This window comes from Dromiciops gliroides, chromosome 1 (genome assembly GCF_019393635.1).
Source record: "Dromiciops gliroides isolate mDroGli1 chromosome 1, mDroGli1.pri, whole genome shotgun sequence".
Taxonomy (NCBI): domain Eukaryota; kingdom Metazoa; phylum Chordata; class Mammalia; order Microbiotheria; family Microbiotheriidae; genus Dromiciops; species Dromiciops gliroides.
The window spans coordinates 298,891,497-298,909,710 of record NC_057861.1 but is presented as its reverse complement, the minus strand read 5'-3'; the positions used below and the strand labels follow the sequence as shown (position 1 = coordinate 298,909,710).

Here is an 18,214-nt window from a genome sequence, read left to right as displayed (position 1 = left end):
TTCAGTGGTAATTGTGGTCCCTGTACCACTGGGAAGTTCAGTGTCAAAAAGTATAAAGACTATATGCTATGTCATGAGCTAAAGTCTAAAGTGAAGCATGGTAGCCACTAATTGCCCTTTTGTGGAATCTTCTGGTGAGCAGGAACAAAGCCTCTAGTCCTGAGTTGCTTGGGGGGTGCTGTGGGAGTGGGCCTTTACCAGAGAAGTTTGGATGGAAGGTCCTGAACTGAAAGGCAATAGGAAGATTATTAGATGCTAGCCTCTGGTATTTCTGCTATGGAACCAAGTTTTCTATTTTCCAAAGTTTTCACTATTGTGGTACCAGAATAAAATTTAACTTGATTTCACACACACACACACACACACACACACACACACACACACACACACACACACTCCAAAAATGAAATAAAATAAAATAAATCCAAAATGTTGTCATTATTCACTCCTGTCAGAATCTTTGGAACCCCATAGACCATACAGTTCATGGGACTTTCTTGGCAAAGATACAGTAGCTTCCCATTTCCTTCTCCAGTGGATTAAGGCAAACTGGTTAAGTGACTTGCTCAGTATCACAGAGCTAGTAAGTGTATGACCAGATTTGAACTTAGGTTTTCCTGACTGCAGGCCCAGTGTTATATCCATTGTGTCATCTAGCTGCCCCCTTCATCTGTTAGACTTTCATTAAAAAAAAAAAACTACAACAAAAAACAAACAAACAATAACAACAACAATACTTTTTTGGCAAAGTGATCAAACATTCAGTAAAATTTCTATGAAAGTATAATTGGGGTGTCAGTGGTAGAATAAAAAGAAGTCATGTCTGAAGAATTTTTTTTCCTTAAAAAGGTTAGTTTATTGGGGCAGCTAGGTGGTGCAGTGGATAAGGCACAGGCTCTTGATTCAGGAGGACCTGAGATCAAATCTGGCCTCAGACCCTTGACACTTACTAGCTGTGTGATCCTGTGCAAGTCACTTAACCCCAATTGCCTCACCAAAACAAAATAAATAAATAAAGGTAAGTTTATGTAAAAACCTCATGAAAAACCAAACAATATATGCAGATGAACTTTAAGTACAATGTAAAATGTAATGCAGGGGAGCTCTTACACTCCCTACATGATCACTCAAAAAAACATCCAAATAATGCCATAGGACAATTTCTGGAGGAGCAAAATCCACAGAAGAGTGTGCTGAGATCATTTTTGAACCAAGGGCAGCTTAGAAGGTCAGAAGGAAGGTGCTGCTGTGCTGAGACAGGAGTGAAAACAAACCCCACAGTCACGCTGACACAGGTCTAATTCCAGGAAGGCCTCACCAGAGAAAGAGACCCCCAAGAACCTCTGAATCAGCTATAGTGCCAGTGTTGCCTGGAACTAAGCTCACAATTTGGTGAGATGGCTGAGCCCTAGGCAGGCAGGGGAGATTACAGGGGTCTCTGCTGGTGCTGAGAAAGAACTTGGGTTTTTCATCCCTGCTGGGAACTGGGAGGTAGGCTTGAGTAGCAGTGCCCCAGGTCAGGGAAGGGTGCAGGCTCACTGGAATTGACAACCACAACGCAAAAAGCTGGTTGATTAGCACATTGGTCTTGGGTCATCTACAGATCAGGGAATAGGTCAGGCAAGTGAAGAACCTGCTCCTCCTTAAATCATACCACCTGGCACCTCCTGAAGCTTGGGACAGTGCAGCCTGGAAACAGTGCCCCACTTTAAGGAGCTAAAAGTCAAGTAAAAGAAAGTCAAGCTGAGCATCCGGAGAAAGGTGAAGACCATAGAAAGTTCCTTTAGTGTGTGGTAAGATAATGGAATTTGGCAGACTGATTGGGATGGGTCACACCTTTCCTGTCCTGAGTGACATATGCTGCTGATGTCAGCAGGAGAAACCACTCTCCACAGGCAGTTTGAAGGACCTCCCCTTTTGGGGGAGGAAGAGTAAATACTTGCTGAGGGGAGCTCAGTCTCTTTCCAGGAGTCACCTTCTTTCCAGTGGTGTGAGCTGCAGGAGCAGGCAGAAAGAGGTTCTTTCTTAGCAAATTTTTTCTTCAGACCCTGGCTGCAAAGCTGTTTCCCATTAAAGCTATGGACCCCAGGTGGTGAGTTAACATATGAGCCATGCTCCTTTGAATTAGTTGAACTGGAAGCAAGTTTGGGGATTGTATAGACTTAGGTTAGTAGGGGGAATTATCCATATTTCTTTTTCCCTATTCCTTTGTCTTTGATTTTATTAATTTCACCTTTGCTCTTTATTTTATTCCCATTAATAAAACCTGATTCATTTGTGGAAAAGAGGCTGTTAGGCTCCTTTCTTACTGGCCTGGGAGAAATATCTAAAAAGGCAGTTCAGAGGCAAGGGAGCTTTGGACTTAGATGTCCCTCATTATTTCCAGGACCCCAATATTATGGTGAGCCACTCAATAAACTCTCCCTATATTAAATTTGGACCCCACAAGTGACAAGGAAGATTGAGGTACACCCTTAGAGGAAAATGTTAAAGTCAGGGCCCCTAAATCTAAAGCTTCAAAGAAAAATATGAATTTGGACTCAGGCCATAGAGGTGTTCAAAAAGGACTTTGAAGATAAAGTTAAAGAGGTAGAGGAAAAAATAGAAAGAGAAATAAGGGTGATGTAGGAAAGACAGGAGAAAAAAGTTAGCAGCTTGAAAAGCCAAATGGAAAAGGTCTCTGGTGAAAATAATTGCCTAAGAATTAGGATTGAACAAATGGAAGCCAGTGAATTTAAGAAAAACCAAGACACAATAAAGCAAATCCAAATGAATAAAAAAAGAGGGTAATGTGAAATATCTTCTGGGAAAACCTGCTGACCTGTAAAATAGGTACTGGAGAGATAATTTGAAAATTATTGGTCTACCTGAAAACCATGATCAAGGAAAGAACTTATACATCATCTTCCAAGATATTCTCAGGGAATATTGCCCTGAAATTCTAGTAGCAGAAGCTAAAATAGAAATTGCCTTCCAGTATACCATATTGCAAGTCCTTCAGTTCTGTAATGTGGAAGCTGCCAAATCTTGTATAATCCTGAGTATAGCTCCATGATATTTGAATTGTTTCCTTTTAGCTGCTTGAAATATTTTCTCATTTGACTGTGAGCTCTGGAATTTGGCTATAGTGCTATTGGGAGTTTTCATTTGGGCATCATTCAGGCAATGATTAATGTATTCCTCCAATTTCGATTTTGCTCTCTGGTTCAAATATTTCAGAGCAGTTTGGTAATTTCTTGAAAGATATTGTCCAGGGTTTTTTGTTTGTTTGTTTGTTTTGTTTTGTTTTGTTTTGTTTTTTTGATCATGGCTTTCAGGTAGTCCAATAATTCTTACATTATCTTTCCTGGATCTATTTTCTAGGTAAGTTGTTTTTCCAATGAGGAATTTCATATTTTTTCTTTTTTTTTAATTTTAAAAAAAATTGTTTTATCATATCTTGATGTCTCTTAGAGTCACAAGTTTCAACTTGTTTAATTCTAATTTTTAAGAATTTTTTTTCAGTGACCTTTTGTACTTCCTTTTCCAATTGCCTAATTGCTTGTTTTTTTCTTAGGGAGTTATTTTCCTCTCTAAATTTTTGTATATCTTTCCCCATGCTATTGGCTCTTTTTTCATGACTCTTGCATTACTCTCATTTCTTTTCCAATTTTTTTCTTCTGTTTGTACAATTTGCTTTTTAAAGTCCTTTTAAAACTCTTCCAGGAATTCTTTTTGGGCCTGAAACCTTATTATTATTATTATTGTCGTTATTATTATTATTAATCATTATTTAGGCAGAGCAATGACAGTTAAGTGACTTGCCCAGGGTCACACAGTTAGTGTCAAGTGTCTGAAGCTGGATTTGAACTCAGATCCTCTTGAATCCAGGGCTGGTGCTTTTATCCACTGCACTACCTAGCTGCACTCATATTTTTTCTTTCATGGTTTTTTTTTTCTTTGCTTTCTCTGTAGGGTAAATTTCACCTCTGTTAGCAGGTCCTGGAGTAATTTTGCTACAAATCTGCCCAAGTATTGGGCCTCTACTTCTGGATTTCTATGGAAACAGCTTCTCACCAAGAGTAGGCCATGGAGCAGTAATTTTGTTTCAAATCTGCCAAGAGTTGGGGGCCCCTGCTGCTGGATTTTAGGGAAACAGAGTCCCTTTGCTTGTAGGTCCCAGGGTCAGGATCTCACTGTTGACTAGTCTGGGGAAGGGGCTTTACTACTATGGGTCAGTAGGGGCTTAAGGCCTCCCTGGTGCTTTTGTTGGGGTGGGATCACTGGGATGGTTCCTTGCTGTGCTTGTCAGACTGCTCAGTTTCCTAAGGGATTTGCAGTCCCTATTGCTGGATTACTCTAGCATAAAGTTTTTCTGTAGGTCCCTTACTGTGAAACTAGTTTGGCTGCTGCTGCTGCTGCTGCTGCTGCTGCCCTTGAGCCTCACTTCCCTCCCACCCAGGTAAGACATACCTTTCTTGCCAGGCTGGTAAGTTGCTGCCCTGCTCCTGGAACAATTCAGAGTATTCTACTTGTTTGGACGAGAAATTTGGGAGGGCTTTAGAGGGTTCCTTCCTCATTCTGCCATCTTGGTACTAGATAGTGCTATCAAATATTCATGTGAGCATTTTATTGTCAATTTAAACCAAAATATGAAAATGATGCAGAAGCAAAATTAAAACTGTGTCTGACATTGAACCAAATATTTCAACTTTTTTCCAAGAAATATATCTAACATAAAATTAATTTTATATATGATTATTATATTCTATTAAATAAACAATGTATTATTGATAATTAATATGAATGTTTGCAAATAATTGCAAACATAGAGTCTTGCCCAATTATTTCTTGTAATCATTTTTTTTTTAGGAGGACAGGTGTCTTTATTAGAAAAATAAAACCCAGTGGGCAGGGGAGGGAGCTGGGACCAGCCTCAGCCTATGCCCTGGTGGATGAGGCTGCTCTTGGCCGCACTTGCCTTCTACTGTTCCCGCCTGTGCGCAGGGTCCAGCTCAAAGCAGCGCCACAGGTGCACAGTCTCATCGGTGGCAGCTGAGGCCACGGTGCAGCCATCAGGGCTCATGGTCAAGCTCAGGACTCGGCCCGTGTGACCTTTGAACTCGGGCCACCTTGGCCATGCTCAGGTACTTCCAGATGACCAGCTGGTTCTGGGCAAAACCATGGCCAGAGATGAGCTCTTTGTAGTGTGGGGACCAGAGGATAGAGCACACCTGGGACTGGGCATCCACGGCACTGACATGCTCCTGAGCAGACGTTCCTGATGCGGATGTGACCATCTCTGGAGCCGCCTCCAGTGGCTAGCACATTGGACTGCCAGGGACACCAGGCCACAGCCTTGACTGAGCCCACGTGCTGAATGAAGGTCTGTAGGGGCCTCCAGGCCCCATCGGTCGGGGCACTGGGCCACACGTTCACCAAGTTGTCATTGCCACCACTGGCCAGGTATCAGCCACCAGGGGCCCAACGGAGGCCACACACTTCCTGGCTGTGTCCGCTCAGCGTGGCCACGTGGTGTTCTGCCACTCAGACATCACGGTCATGGACGTGGCCATCTCCCGCTGGAGAGGATCTAGCTGTTCCAGGCCAGCGTGCCCACGCGTGGCGAGTGGCTGCTCATGTTCCGAAGCCGTTTCTGCTGCTGGACGTCCCACCCCTCAACCTCTGCGTTGCTGGTACCCACAGCCAGGTAGTTTCCCTGCTTGATCCAGGCCACGGAGGACATGCAGTCCCTGGGCCACTCGGTCTGCAGCAGCTGCAAGATCTCCCCTGAGCCTGAGCTCCGCAGGTACACAGACATGTCCAGAGCCACGGCCAGCACTTTGCCACAGCTCCAATCCATGAGGTTGAGTTAGTAGTTATTGCGGATCTCAGTGGTCACTCAGAATAAAGGAGTACCAGGAGGGAGCAGTGTCACAAAACCAAACACAAACAAACAACAATAAAAAACTGTGATGGCGTGTTATCTATAGAACTTTAGCCTCTCTCATTATTTATTTTATACTCATTCTTTCCAATATTCCAATATTTCTCACCATTCCCTTTTTCCTTAAAGGAAAAGATTATAAAATGATGTATTTTAATTTGATGAGTGTTATTGAGTTCTTTGTAGAATTCCAATGGCTTTTTATCCTCTGCAAATGATGCTGATGTATAGCCTGGAATTATTTTTTATTTTTTTTTCTTTGCAGGGCAATGAGGCTTATGTGACTTGCCCAGGGTCACACAGCTAGTTAAGTGTCAAGTGTCTGAGGCTGGATTTGAACTCAGGTCCTCCTGAATCCAAGGCCAGTGCTTTATCCACTGAGCCACCTAGCTGCCCCCTGGCATTTTAATATTGATAATTTTGTAGGTCTTTAATGTTAGTCACATGACAACTGAAAAAAAGGTTCCCTAACATTCCATCAAATTATATTTCTTGTTGGCTTATTAAGATAAAACTCTTTCCTTTTTTTCCTCTTTAAGTATTCCCTTTTGTTATAATATCAAAATCACTCCATACATATCTGCCACTTCTAAGATTTCTAGAATTCTGGAACTTTCATTCTAATTACAACGTGTCATAGGTACCATTAGATATAAATCCACTTGATCAAGAGATACAGTGATATTGGTGGGTGAAGGAAAAATGAATTACCAAATCCTGCAAATATGGGTAAAATGATCTTTCAATCATAAGCATTCCTAAATAAATATAGTTTTCTACCTATGGATACAGGCTCTCCTTGCTGCCAAACCCATTTATTATTTGTGTCCAATCAGAAAATACTACATTTTCTCTAACATGGTATAATATTTGTAACTTACTATCAGGTCTTTTGGAATTTGGTCAAGTTAGTAACCGTGCTGTTCTATTAGAATATAGTTTCTGAAATTCTTACAAAGAAGGTCTATGTTTTCATGCTTAATGATAAAATAATAGCTAAAATTTATAGATTTGAATGAAAATCTGCTAAATACATTCTGTTTATATAGCTATTATTTTTACTTTTCATATCTGTATGAAAATAAAATATTCCGTTATTAACAAAATAACATTGTATTGATACAACCCATTTTTTTCTGAGTATAGGAAAAATACATTTTGAGAGATAAAAATTTTCCCCTGAAACAAGGGCCCATCATTTACATAATATTTCCCAATGATGATGTATTACTGTCATAGTATATAGCTCTTTTCAAAACATGAATTTTGAAGGACATTCAAAGGTCAACCATGGTAAATAGACTGCCATGCAATACAGATGAAGAATTTCACAAAATAATCAAAAATTATGTAAAAATATGTAGAAACAGAACAAAATAGTTTGGTCCCATAAAGTAAGGGCTATTTGATGAAAATACCATGTATTCTACCAATATTCTAACAATACCAACTCACACACCCTCTAGAATATTGGGTAGACCCCTTGTAGGGAATTATTGGAACATGAGAACACATATTAAAATGATGGTAAGAAATGGATGGGCTGCAATGTACATCATTAGGGATGCAATCTCATGAGTTGATGGATCCATGTCAGGTATTGAGCCCCATATTCTGATTCCTAGCTAAATCATTAAGAATAAAGAATTGTCTCATCTCCTTGTACTGAAAGATATTTTCTTTTTGGAAAGACATTTTATTTTTTTCTTTGTTACGGAGAGTGCATTGTGTCTGATTGCTATTCATGTTGTTTTGTGATTGAAGTATTCCTTTGTTTAATGTATTTTGTGGGTTTACTTGTATGTATCTGCTCGTGGCAACTTGGTTTCTGTCTCTCCTACTAGGCAGCACACTCACTATGGATCAGGATAATGACTTCAATTTCCTTTAGATTGAAAATTTTTCAACAAGTGTAACAGTACATTGCAAAACAGATGAACCAAAAGAGCCAAAGAGTTGGTACATATGTCCTATCCAGTCTCACATTTGTATCTCACCAGTTCTGTCATTCATGTAATTGTCTATTTGACTAGCCTCTTAAAATAATTCAAAAATAAGACTCACATTTGGCAAGGGAAAAGTGAATGGAAAACCAGTTTAAAACAAGTTACTAAAATGTGAATAATTTGTGGAATGTATGTGTATCTATATATTTATATGTAATTTTACACGTGTGTATTTTGACAAATAATTATCAAAGTAGTTTCCACAGACACATTTATTATCAATAACTACTAGCAGATCACAGATCACTTTTTCTGTCATGTGCTAACAAAAATAGTATAAATACTTACAAGATATTTTTTCACTTTTATAATACTGTTATAATATCATTAAAATCCATTTATATGAATTAAAATTATCTGCCTTAAAGAGTAATTAAAATTTATTGGGGGAAGTATAATTTAAATTTGTTGAATGAAATAGGATAATTTCTTTTTTAAAATTTTCCATCTGTATAAAGGGCAACATCAATACAATAAGCAATGTGTAACTTTCACATTTAACATCTTGCCCATATAATGAAATGGAGTGTAAGAATATTTCCACGATTTTTGTGTTTTTCTTCCTTGAGAAGAAAGCTGAGATGATGCATGAATATATTGCTGCAGCTGGATCACAGCACATAATAAATGAAATCATCTAAGGATAGGAAAAAATAGTTCTTGATAGTCTCTTCTGTCAGCATGTTAAGCGATTATTTATGGAAGAAATCTGAAAGTAGTTGTAGAGAACCAAAAGAGACAACTTAAATGGAAAAGAAAGTTCTCTTCTTGTAGTGCTCTCCCCTAATTTCCTGTCAAGGAATTGGTAAATTACTGAGAATATTTCAAAGGAAGGCTTTTAGGAGAATGAACTTCCCCATCTTAGAAAAGAATCAAAATTTCAACAGGATTAATATATGTGTATTATTATAAAATAGTTTACACATTTAACATTTTACAAAAAAGAAATAAACTGCATTCTTACTTAATGGATGCTAATCACATGCAACCCCTCTATAATATTCATAGGTTTGAATATATGAGTTTGAAGGCAAGAAATTGTGATAAGCAGATGAAAGATTAAAAAGATGTAAAAATAAAAATAATAGAGGTGTCTGGGGCTAACCAGATAAATAGAAAAGAAAATTCAAATGAAAAGATGATTCTGAGACTGTAATAGAGAAACCTATGGAGTTGTGATTTAGGATTTTGAATGTAAACTGACATCTAACAAGGCCAATGAAAACTTTCATAAATCTACTCTGCTATCTTTTCTTTTCCTGTAATGGCTTTTGGTTATACTCATCCTTCAAAATCATTACAGGGACATTCTTCCTTTGCCTTAAAATTGCAAAGAAAAAATATCTGAATATGCAATTGGGGAGATTAAGACTATATATTACAAGTGAATAATATTTTATTTCATTTCTATAAAACCTGTTCAGATAGCTATGTTTATTTTTCCTCTGCCTTGTGTTTCTCTGTTACTAAAGAATGTAGTTCTTTTGTGTATTTTGAGGAAAAGTTACTCAAATTCTAAAATCTAAGGAAAAGTGATTTCGAAGTACACACATGTGCATAAATATATCCCCCTAAAAAAATAACATCATTTGTTGTTTGTGCTTCAACATTTTAGAAGACACCTACAGACCTTCTAGAACTTTTTATTTGGCAAGATTCTTAGGAACTCTAATTTCATTTTAATCAACACCTACTATGTGCATATCACTGTGCTAGGATCTGCAGGAGGGAAAATGTAAAGTAGACGTCTTATTATTATCATTAAGTTGTTATATAAAAGAGGATAAGATGCATAAACAAGTTGTGATAATACATAATAATATATGAAAAGAGGAATGTGGTAGTTTAAAACAAAGTTATAAGTGGTAAAAATACTGATGGTGATGGAGGAGACTAGTAATGGCTTCATGAAGAATGAAATAGTTAATTTGGTCCTTAAATCAGGCATATAATTCAACAGATATATCAATATTTTTCTAGGATATTTTTGATCACTCTATTTCTTATATAAGCTTCTGCCTTGGATTTTGATTATCTTGGTATATAGGGTTCTTAGAACTCAATGTCGTTCTTTTATCCCAGTGTAATATACTTTGTCTTCAAGACAAAAGTAACACTTTTTTTGTTCCATTGTATATTCCACACTGAGCAGACTGTGCTTTATGTGTTGTACTAGGTGCTTAATCAATGTGTTTAAAATGGGAAACAGTTTGAACCAAGGCACAGGAATAGGAAATGATGACATTTTTCAGAGAGTAACCTAGTTTGGTTGTAGTGTATTTATAAAGCCCATTTTCAGGCTTTCATAAGAATTTCAGATGGTCCACATGTGTTTGTGTGTGTGTATATATATATATATATATATATATATATATATATATATATAAATACAAGGTGTGACTCAAAAGTGACAAACATGGAACAGGTGATAGAAAACATACCTCTAATGCCCATATTATTTATATATATATATATATATATATATATATATATATATATATATATATATATATATATACAAAAGGATGTATTTGTAAAGACGTATCCTTAAGAAAACATTGAGTCAATTTTAAAATGAAACTTATTTAATTTAAATCAAATACTTTATTTCATTCTATGAAATTCTACTTGGATAATATAATTTTAAAATTATAATATAAACACACCTTTCTAAAAATCTCTAAAGTTTTAAAAATCTTTAAAATAAAATTGAAAAGTTGATTGAATAGCCAATAGGTACTCATAAGGGGTTTCAAACCATTTCTATCTAGTTGATTGCATTATATCTTAGAAGTCTGGGTGTAATTGCAGTTATTATTTCTCTTAAACTCCAACCTAAAATGGAATTGACTTGCTTGATATGTTTTCTTTTGTATGAAAAATATATTACTTTTTCTTCTCAATCTTGTCATGCACTTGAGAAGCAGGGGGCAGGGGAAGAGGAAGAAAACATTCAAAGTGATTGAATAATCTTGCTTGTAACTATGTATCTTTCCATCTCACATAATAAGTATTTCAGAGTGCACAGTATGGAGTGTTAAATCTCTGTGATTGTTAAATAAATGCGTTACCCTGTTCAAAACTGTTATCTTTTCAGTTTTCCTGCAGATGCTTGTTATAGGTCAATGTAAAGAATGTATAATGAAAAATGGCCTAATATCTTTCTTTTTTGGCTAAATGCATATTTTCCAAAGTACAACCAGTTAAACTTAATCCTGTGTGTGCTGGGAGCAGCTGCAGTATGCCTTGATGGAACACCATAAATTCAAATTAATTAATCCAAAATGAATTACAAATTATTTCTGTAAACTACACGTTGATCCTAAAGGGTTATTATACCAGATGAACTTGATGTCATTTGCCCCATCTGCCATAGCAGATGCTTTATTCTAATATGAATATTAAATTAATTTTGAAAGCAATTTCCATAATTGTGAGAAACATTCACAAAATGAAGTGAAGACAATAGTCTTTCAGGTAATAGGAAGTATTCTTATTAAATACTTAGATAGGATTATAATATATGACACATATATAATCTCAAACAAATCTACGTCTAACTGCATAATCAGGTACTAAACTTAGACACAGTACAAACAATTACCACAGGAGCAATTTTACCATACTTTTATTTAGGTTCAACACTTAAATACTAAACCTTTCTTGTATTTTGCAATATTAGGCTTAAGTATGCAAACTTCCACCAAATGTATAAATAATATGGGCATTAGAGGTATGTTTTCTATAACCTGTTCCATGTTTGTCACTTTTGAGTCACACCTTGATGGGGAAGAGCCTAGCTAAATGATCAGATTTGGTATAATTGGTCAAAGTGTTTTTATGTAGTGTAGGTGAAAGAGTACTGAATTTGGAGTAAAAAAAGAAAAATTGAATTCACTAATGTCTCAAATACTTACTAGTTTGTGCACCACTGGGCAAGAAATCTTTTCTCTTTGCCTAAGTTTCCACATGAGTAAATAAAAACGTTTGACTTGATGGCCTTGAAGATGGAAAGAATTCTTGGCCCAGAGTCGGGAATTACTGAGTTCAAACGTGGCCTCAGACATTTATGAAGCGACGAATCACTTACTCTCTCTTTGCCTCAGTTTCCTCAGCTCTAATGGGGATTATAATAACACTTGATGTGCACAGCTATTGTGAGGATCAACTAAGATGATAATTGTAAAACACTTTTAGCATAATCCCTGTAACATTTTTGTTCAGTTGTTTCAGTTGTCTTCAACTCTTCATGACCCCATTTGAGTTTTTCTTGACAAAGATACTATAATGGTTTGCTATTTCCTTCTACTGCTCATTTTATAGATAAGGAGCTGAGGCAAACAGGATGAAATGATTTGTCCAGGGTCATACAGCTCATAAGTGTCTGAAGCCACATTTGAACTCATGAAAAAGAGTCTTCATGATTCCAAGCCCAGTGCTCTATGAGACAAAAATTGTGAACAAGGTTACCTAAGTATGGTATTTAAAGAAGTATTCTTGAGAGATTAATAAAAAATCATTAGAAAAAATTGGATTAAAATTTGGGGAAGAAAGATAATTCACGCAACACAAGATCACTGCATGCTCAAATTACTTTTAAAAAATTTTATCTAAGCTAATCATTAGGAAAGACACAAGAAACTTGAAGTGTATCTTGTTCTCTTTTTCTCCTCATTTTTTTTTGGGGGGGGATCCATGGGAAGACAAATATGGGACAGGGTTTAAAGAGAACATTACATTTAACTGATCATGATTTAGGTGACTTCCCACTTCCTGGCTTCCCTCTCCTCTCTTCATTATGGGGTAATTTACAGTGTCCCAGAACCCTTCATAATCATGGGACTAGTTATTGATTTTTTTTCCTACTTAAGCAAACAAATGAGTTTATTGATTGTCAAACCAATTGACTGTTTACAGGCAGTGATGTTTCCTTTTTGAAAATCAGAAATATTTGATCATTCAAAGCACAATTTGAACAGTTAAAAGTACAATATTTATCATATATTAATCAACAAATGTATTCGCTACAGTAAAGAAAAAAGAAAAAACAGAGTATCAATATTAATATAACAAGTTCTTCAAGTACATTGAAACTAAATTTTGATTTGCATACATCTTTTCAGGGAAAGCAGTTACATGAACTGAGGTGCATGTGCATATTCATAGATGAGATTTTGCCTTAAGGATGAAGGTAAGTTTAAGTTCAATCATTTTAGCCTCCTATGCATTAAAACAAAAGCCAAAGTATTTTAAAAGGGGTGTTTTCACAGGTTTTGATCATACCATAGACTACATGGAGGGAAAAATGTGGAACCAAATAAAACAGGAATATAATTTACTATGAAATAAATTAATTCCACCTCTTTTTATATTCTCTGAAAATCTGTTCTGTATTCCATTTGGCCTTGATTCAAGAAAATAAAATTGCCTATGGCACAAATACATGATTTTTTTAACTTCAAAAGATCTTAGATTATTTCATTTTCCCCTCTGGTCATATATGCATGTTTTTGAATGACTTAAAATAAAAGATGAAAATTATTAGAATGATGCTGGTTCATACTGAGACTTGTAATCTAGTCTGCTCTTCCGCCATCTTTTTCCAGATATAAACATATTCATGCCTTAAAGCCTGTCCTAATAGACCTCCTAATCCCCAGTTAAGCCTTGTAACTCTTCTCTGAACTCAAGATATATTTGAATATCCTTCTTCAAATTAAATGCCCATGGCTGGACTGAATGCTCCAAGTGAGCTTTTAGAAGAGCTTTGTATAATGTAATTGTTATCTCTCTTGAATCATAACTAATCCCTTCATTCTTTTCATTCTAATATCTAATTAGTCTTTTTCCCCCATGTCATGGTATGATAGACCTCAGTCTCTTTTTATCCCTTTTGTTTTCTGCTTTTTCAGTTTACCTAAGAAATCACTTAAAAATAACATGCTTTCCTTATTTCTTGTTGGGAAAATATTAATTAAACATTGACAATATTATATTCCACATTTCTAATTACTTTCTTCTTCCTGTATAATTATACTTATATTTTAGTAAACCTCTTTGATAACATTTTTTTTCTTTTTAGTTGTGATGTACTAGAGAATATTACTAAAAAATAATGAAAGACACTTTGGATTAAAGTAGAACAGTAAGGGAGTCAAAGAACAGACTAATTCAAAAGTCCTGACATAGGATTAACAATATTTCACATGGTTTCCAACATTTAACTAAAATCCTAGGAACATCAAGTTTACGAATTTAGAGGAAAGTTAGAATTTTCTAGGTCTAGATATTTATATATCATGATTTGTCCTTCTAGACAAATTAAAACTATTTATCTAATTATAACTTTTATATAAGCCAAGTAAAAGTAATAAAAATCTTTCATATGATGTGTCAAACATTTGAAAAATTATGATGTCCCTTCTAGTCTTCTCCTGTCAAAGATAAAAACCCTTAATTCTTTCAACTCTGTCTATAGAGAATCTATAATCTTGGGATCCTAAGTCTTGAGAAGAAACTACTGAAATTCAAGAGGGAGAAGGTTCAATGGCTATATTTAAGTCAGAAGTGGACAGTTTATTCTGAATAGAAAATTGAAAGATGACCAACTCCTCTGTTGAAACCTGAAAAAAAGAAGACTATGGGTTAAATAATATGAAATACTAAGTGTAGAACATTATAAGGAATAAGTTGCCTTCCATGAAAGGTAGGCCCTGTCTACCAAGTCAACACAATGTATTGAAAATTAGGAAAAGTCCAAACATGAATTGCCACTTTAGTTTTATTCAATTTATAGGCAAATCATCCTCTGGATTCTTAAAATCCTTGGCTCTTTAACACCCTTTTAATCTCATTCACCAACTTTCTATCTCTTTCCACAAAATCAGCTGCCATTGACAAAAGGAATTTGAATCTATTACTCCAGCAGGGACTCTGGAATATTTCAAAAACCTTTAAATTTTTATAAAATAAATTATAAGGGTATCACAAATCACTTTTTAAGAGGTTGGAATCATGGTAAAATGTATTTTACAGCTTCCCCAGTAAAATTTCAATATTCTTTTCACATAAATATTCTCCATCATGCTATTTGCAGTTCCTTAAAAGAATCAGATAGCTAAAAGTAGAGAGAAATGGATCGCTAATACATAAGCAGTTTCTGTTCCCTTTAATTGTGGCATGGCATTTCAGTTTACAGGTAATATGTATCTTCAATCTCAGCACAGCCTTTAACTTGCTAGAGTTCAATGCTCAGAAAAATAAATGGCCTTACATATACCCAAAGAAAGGCTAAATTGGTCAGAGAAGCTCAAAGCTGAAGTGTTCATCTTGATAATAGCAAAACAGTCAATTGAGTTTCTTTTCCCAGGAAGAGCTGAGTCCTATTGAGCTATTTGCAGAGAATTTTATTGTCTTTAAATTAAGCCAAGATCCCAAAGTGAATTATATATTTATTGAAAACACTTAACTAAAACTCATTTGAGGCAGCATAATGCAACTACTGCTATGGTTTAGATTGTACGTGATCAAAGATAGAAGATACTATCAGTGTTCCAGAATCCATCCATCTATCATCTATCTATCTATCTATCTATCTATCTATCTATCTATCTATCTATCTATCTATCTATCTATCACTATAGATACGCACACATAACCAATTGGGTTTTTTTGTTTTTGTTTTTTTTGTTTGTTTGTTTTTTGTGGGGCAATGGGGTTTAAGTAACTTGCCCAGGGTCACAAAGCTAGTAAGTGTCAAGTGTCTGAGGCCGGATTTGAACTCAGGTACTCCTGAATCCAGGGCCGATGCTTTATCCATTGCGCCACCTAGCTGCCCCTACATATAACCAATTTAAACTTTCAAAGATATACATGGATCTAAGCATAATATATTTTTCAATTGATTCAGTGGTCTATCCAACATATTCTTACCATCATCCCTTAGTTGTATGATTGCTGAGTAATCTAGCCCCAAATTGATCAATATAAAAACCTTTTTTTTTTTTTCTTGAGAAGCACAGCAACAAGTACATCTGCCATTATATTTTGTTGTTGCCACTGAATGTTTCCACTCAGGGTGATTTCTTCTCACTGGTTCAACTACAGCTCTGGAATGCATGCATCAGTAAAGTCTCCTTAAAAGCACAAATATGGTCTGGGGAGAAGAGTTGAAAAGAAAAGGAAAAAGGGAAGGAAAGAGTAAAAGTAGAGAAATTGAGATTCACTTCAACAATTTAAATATCAAGTAACCATTTTGTGCAGAACACTCAGCTATGGGATGTGTGGATTTAGGAAAAAAAGTCATCCTAACTCTCATAGAACTGATAGTTTAGTTTGAAAATATGGTATATACACAAATAACCATACTTTGATAGATCCAACTAGTGGTGCATGTAATAATCCACCACTGTCTTCTCCTATGGTATAAGTTATGTCCATACTTTGTGGCAGCAAACAATTTGGGAACATTGAAAACACTGGGAAAAATTAAAAAAAAAATCAAGCCAAAATTTCTCTTTGTACTCAAAATTTAGCCTAATTTATTTCCTACAGAATGATTATGTGAAATAAGATTTCTTTTTACGTAATTCAGTGCTTTGTATAACTTCAGTTTTTTTTTCTCTAAAACAGACTCATTTTTAGCAACACTATTTTTATTGATGCTGTATGGATTTCAGTAATGAAATGTAAAAGCCTCAAACAAATTAACTTTGAGAGTTACGCAAAAGACAATGTAGAGTCTCATGGTTATCTTGACTGGACTTTGGCATATTGCCAATGAGTAAGTCTGTATGATATGAGGCATAAAGAATGGCAAAGGTGATGACCAAAGAAAGCAGCCTGGTTTACCATGTAATAAGAGTAATGCATAGCTGATGGTCTTGTACTTTATTTAAATTTATGAAATGTCAGGGAATTCCTTAGTTCCTATGGTTAGGTCCTCATGGCATTTCATAAACCTCCCATGGGGAACTGAAAGGAAGAATTGGATGAAGGTAGCACAGGATGAGAATAAATGGATATTTGTGTTCAGTATTATTGAAAGAAATAGCTGAATTGATGAAATGACAAATTTATTGAAGCAGATAAAGAACTTTATTGGAGTACAGAATCAAATGTGTGATTTTACTGGTAAAGGTGATAGAGCTCCCTCTATATTGCAGATTAGGAGCCATTTTGAAATTTATAGTGTTATAGAGTTACATGAATTTGTATAATTTGCCTAGGATTTCATAGCCACTATGTGTTTGAGGCAGGACTGGAACCCAGTTCTTCCAGAATCTAAGACAGGCCCTCACTGAACTGTCCAGCTGCCCTTAAATATATGTGTATACATATGTATTCACCCATCAATGAACTAATTTAATATATTCGTCCTCCAAATGTATTTTATAATCTCAGTAGTATTCCTTTTTCTACCACTTCCTTTTATCCCCGCCCCCAACCACACTATAGATATATCTAAGAATTTAATTAAGGGAATTTGAAGCATACCCTAGGGCTCTATGAAATTTGTCCAATATTATCAGAAAAAAAAAAAAAAAACAACAATCCCCAAACAAGCAATTATCGGAGAAGTTTGAACACCCATAAGGAATTCTTGTTCTGAGACTGCAAGATATTCTCTATGACAATTATCTGTCCTTTTGGTGAATACTTGCACTTCTCATATAGCTCGATATTAATATATCAAAGATATCTTTGCTGTTACATCTGTTTGGATTATCAACTTAACATGCACATGGGAGATACCTTGTTAAATGGGAGCTCAAAGGCTACAATTTTTGCTGATTTTTTTGTTTGTAATCAATAAAGAAGCACATGGGAACTTATGTTCTCTAGATGTTACAATCGCCTGCCTATGAAGATAGAATAAATTGGAGAAAATCCTCTGTGAAAGCCCACTTGTTTCCTTTTCCTGTATTCAGCAAGGACGACCTCAAAGTATGCATAGAAATTCCTCATAATGATGAAATGAGAAAAATGAGAAAAGTACATGGGTTACAGCCTATCCTGAGAGTTCCTACTTAGTCTCAGTGTATTAGGGGAATACCGAAATATTGAATGGGGCAATGAGGGTGACATATTTAATCAGACCTGAGCTTTATGCTAATCACTTTGGCAGCTGTGGAGTGAGGAAAAGATTAAAGCAAGGAGACTAATTATTATGGTATCTCCAATCCACCAGGTGAGGGGTGATGAAGCCCTGAACTAGGGTTGTGGCTATGTAAATTAAGTGAGAGGAAAATAGTCAAAAGAAATGCGGAAAGAAATGACAAGA

At 35.6% G+C, this 18,214-nt stretch overlaps 1 pseudogene; it reads right to left on the bottom strand.

Moving 5' to 3' along the window:
- Window positions 1–4,915: 4,915 nt before the first annotated feature.
- On the bottom strand, window positions 4,916–10,386 carry LOC122748614 (annotated as a pseudogene).
- Between the last annotated feature and the right edge of the window lie 7,828 nt (window positions 10,387–18,214).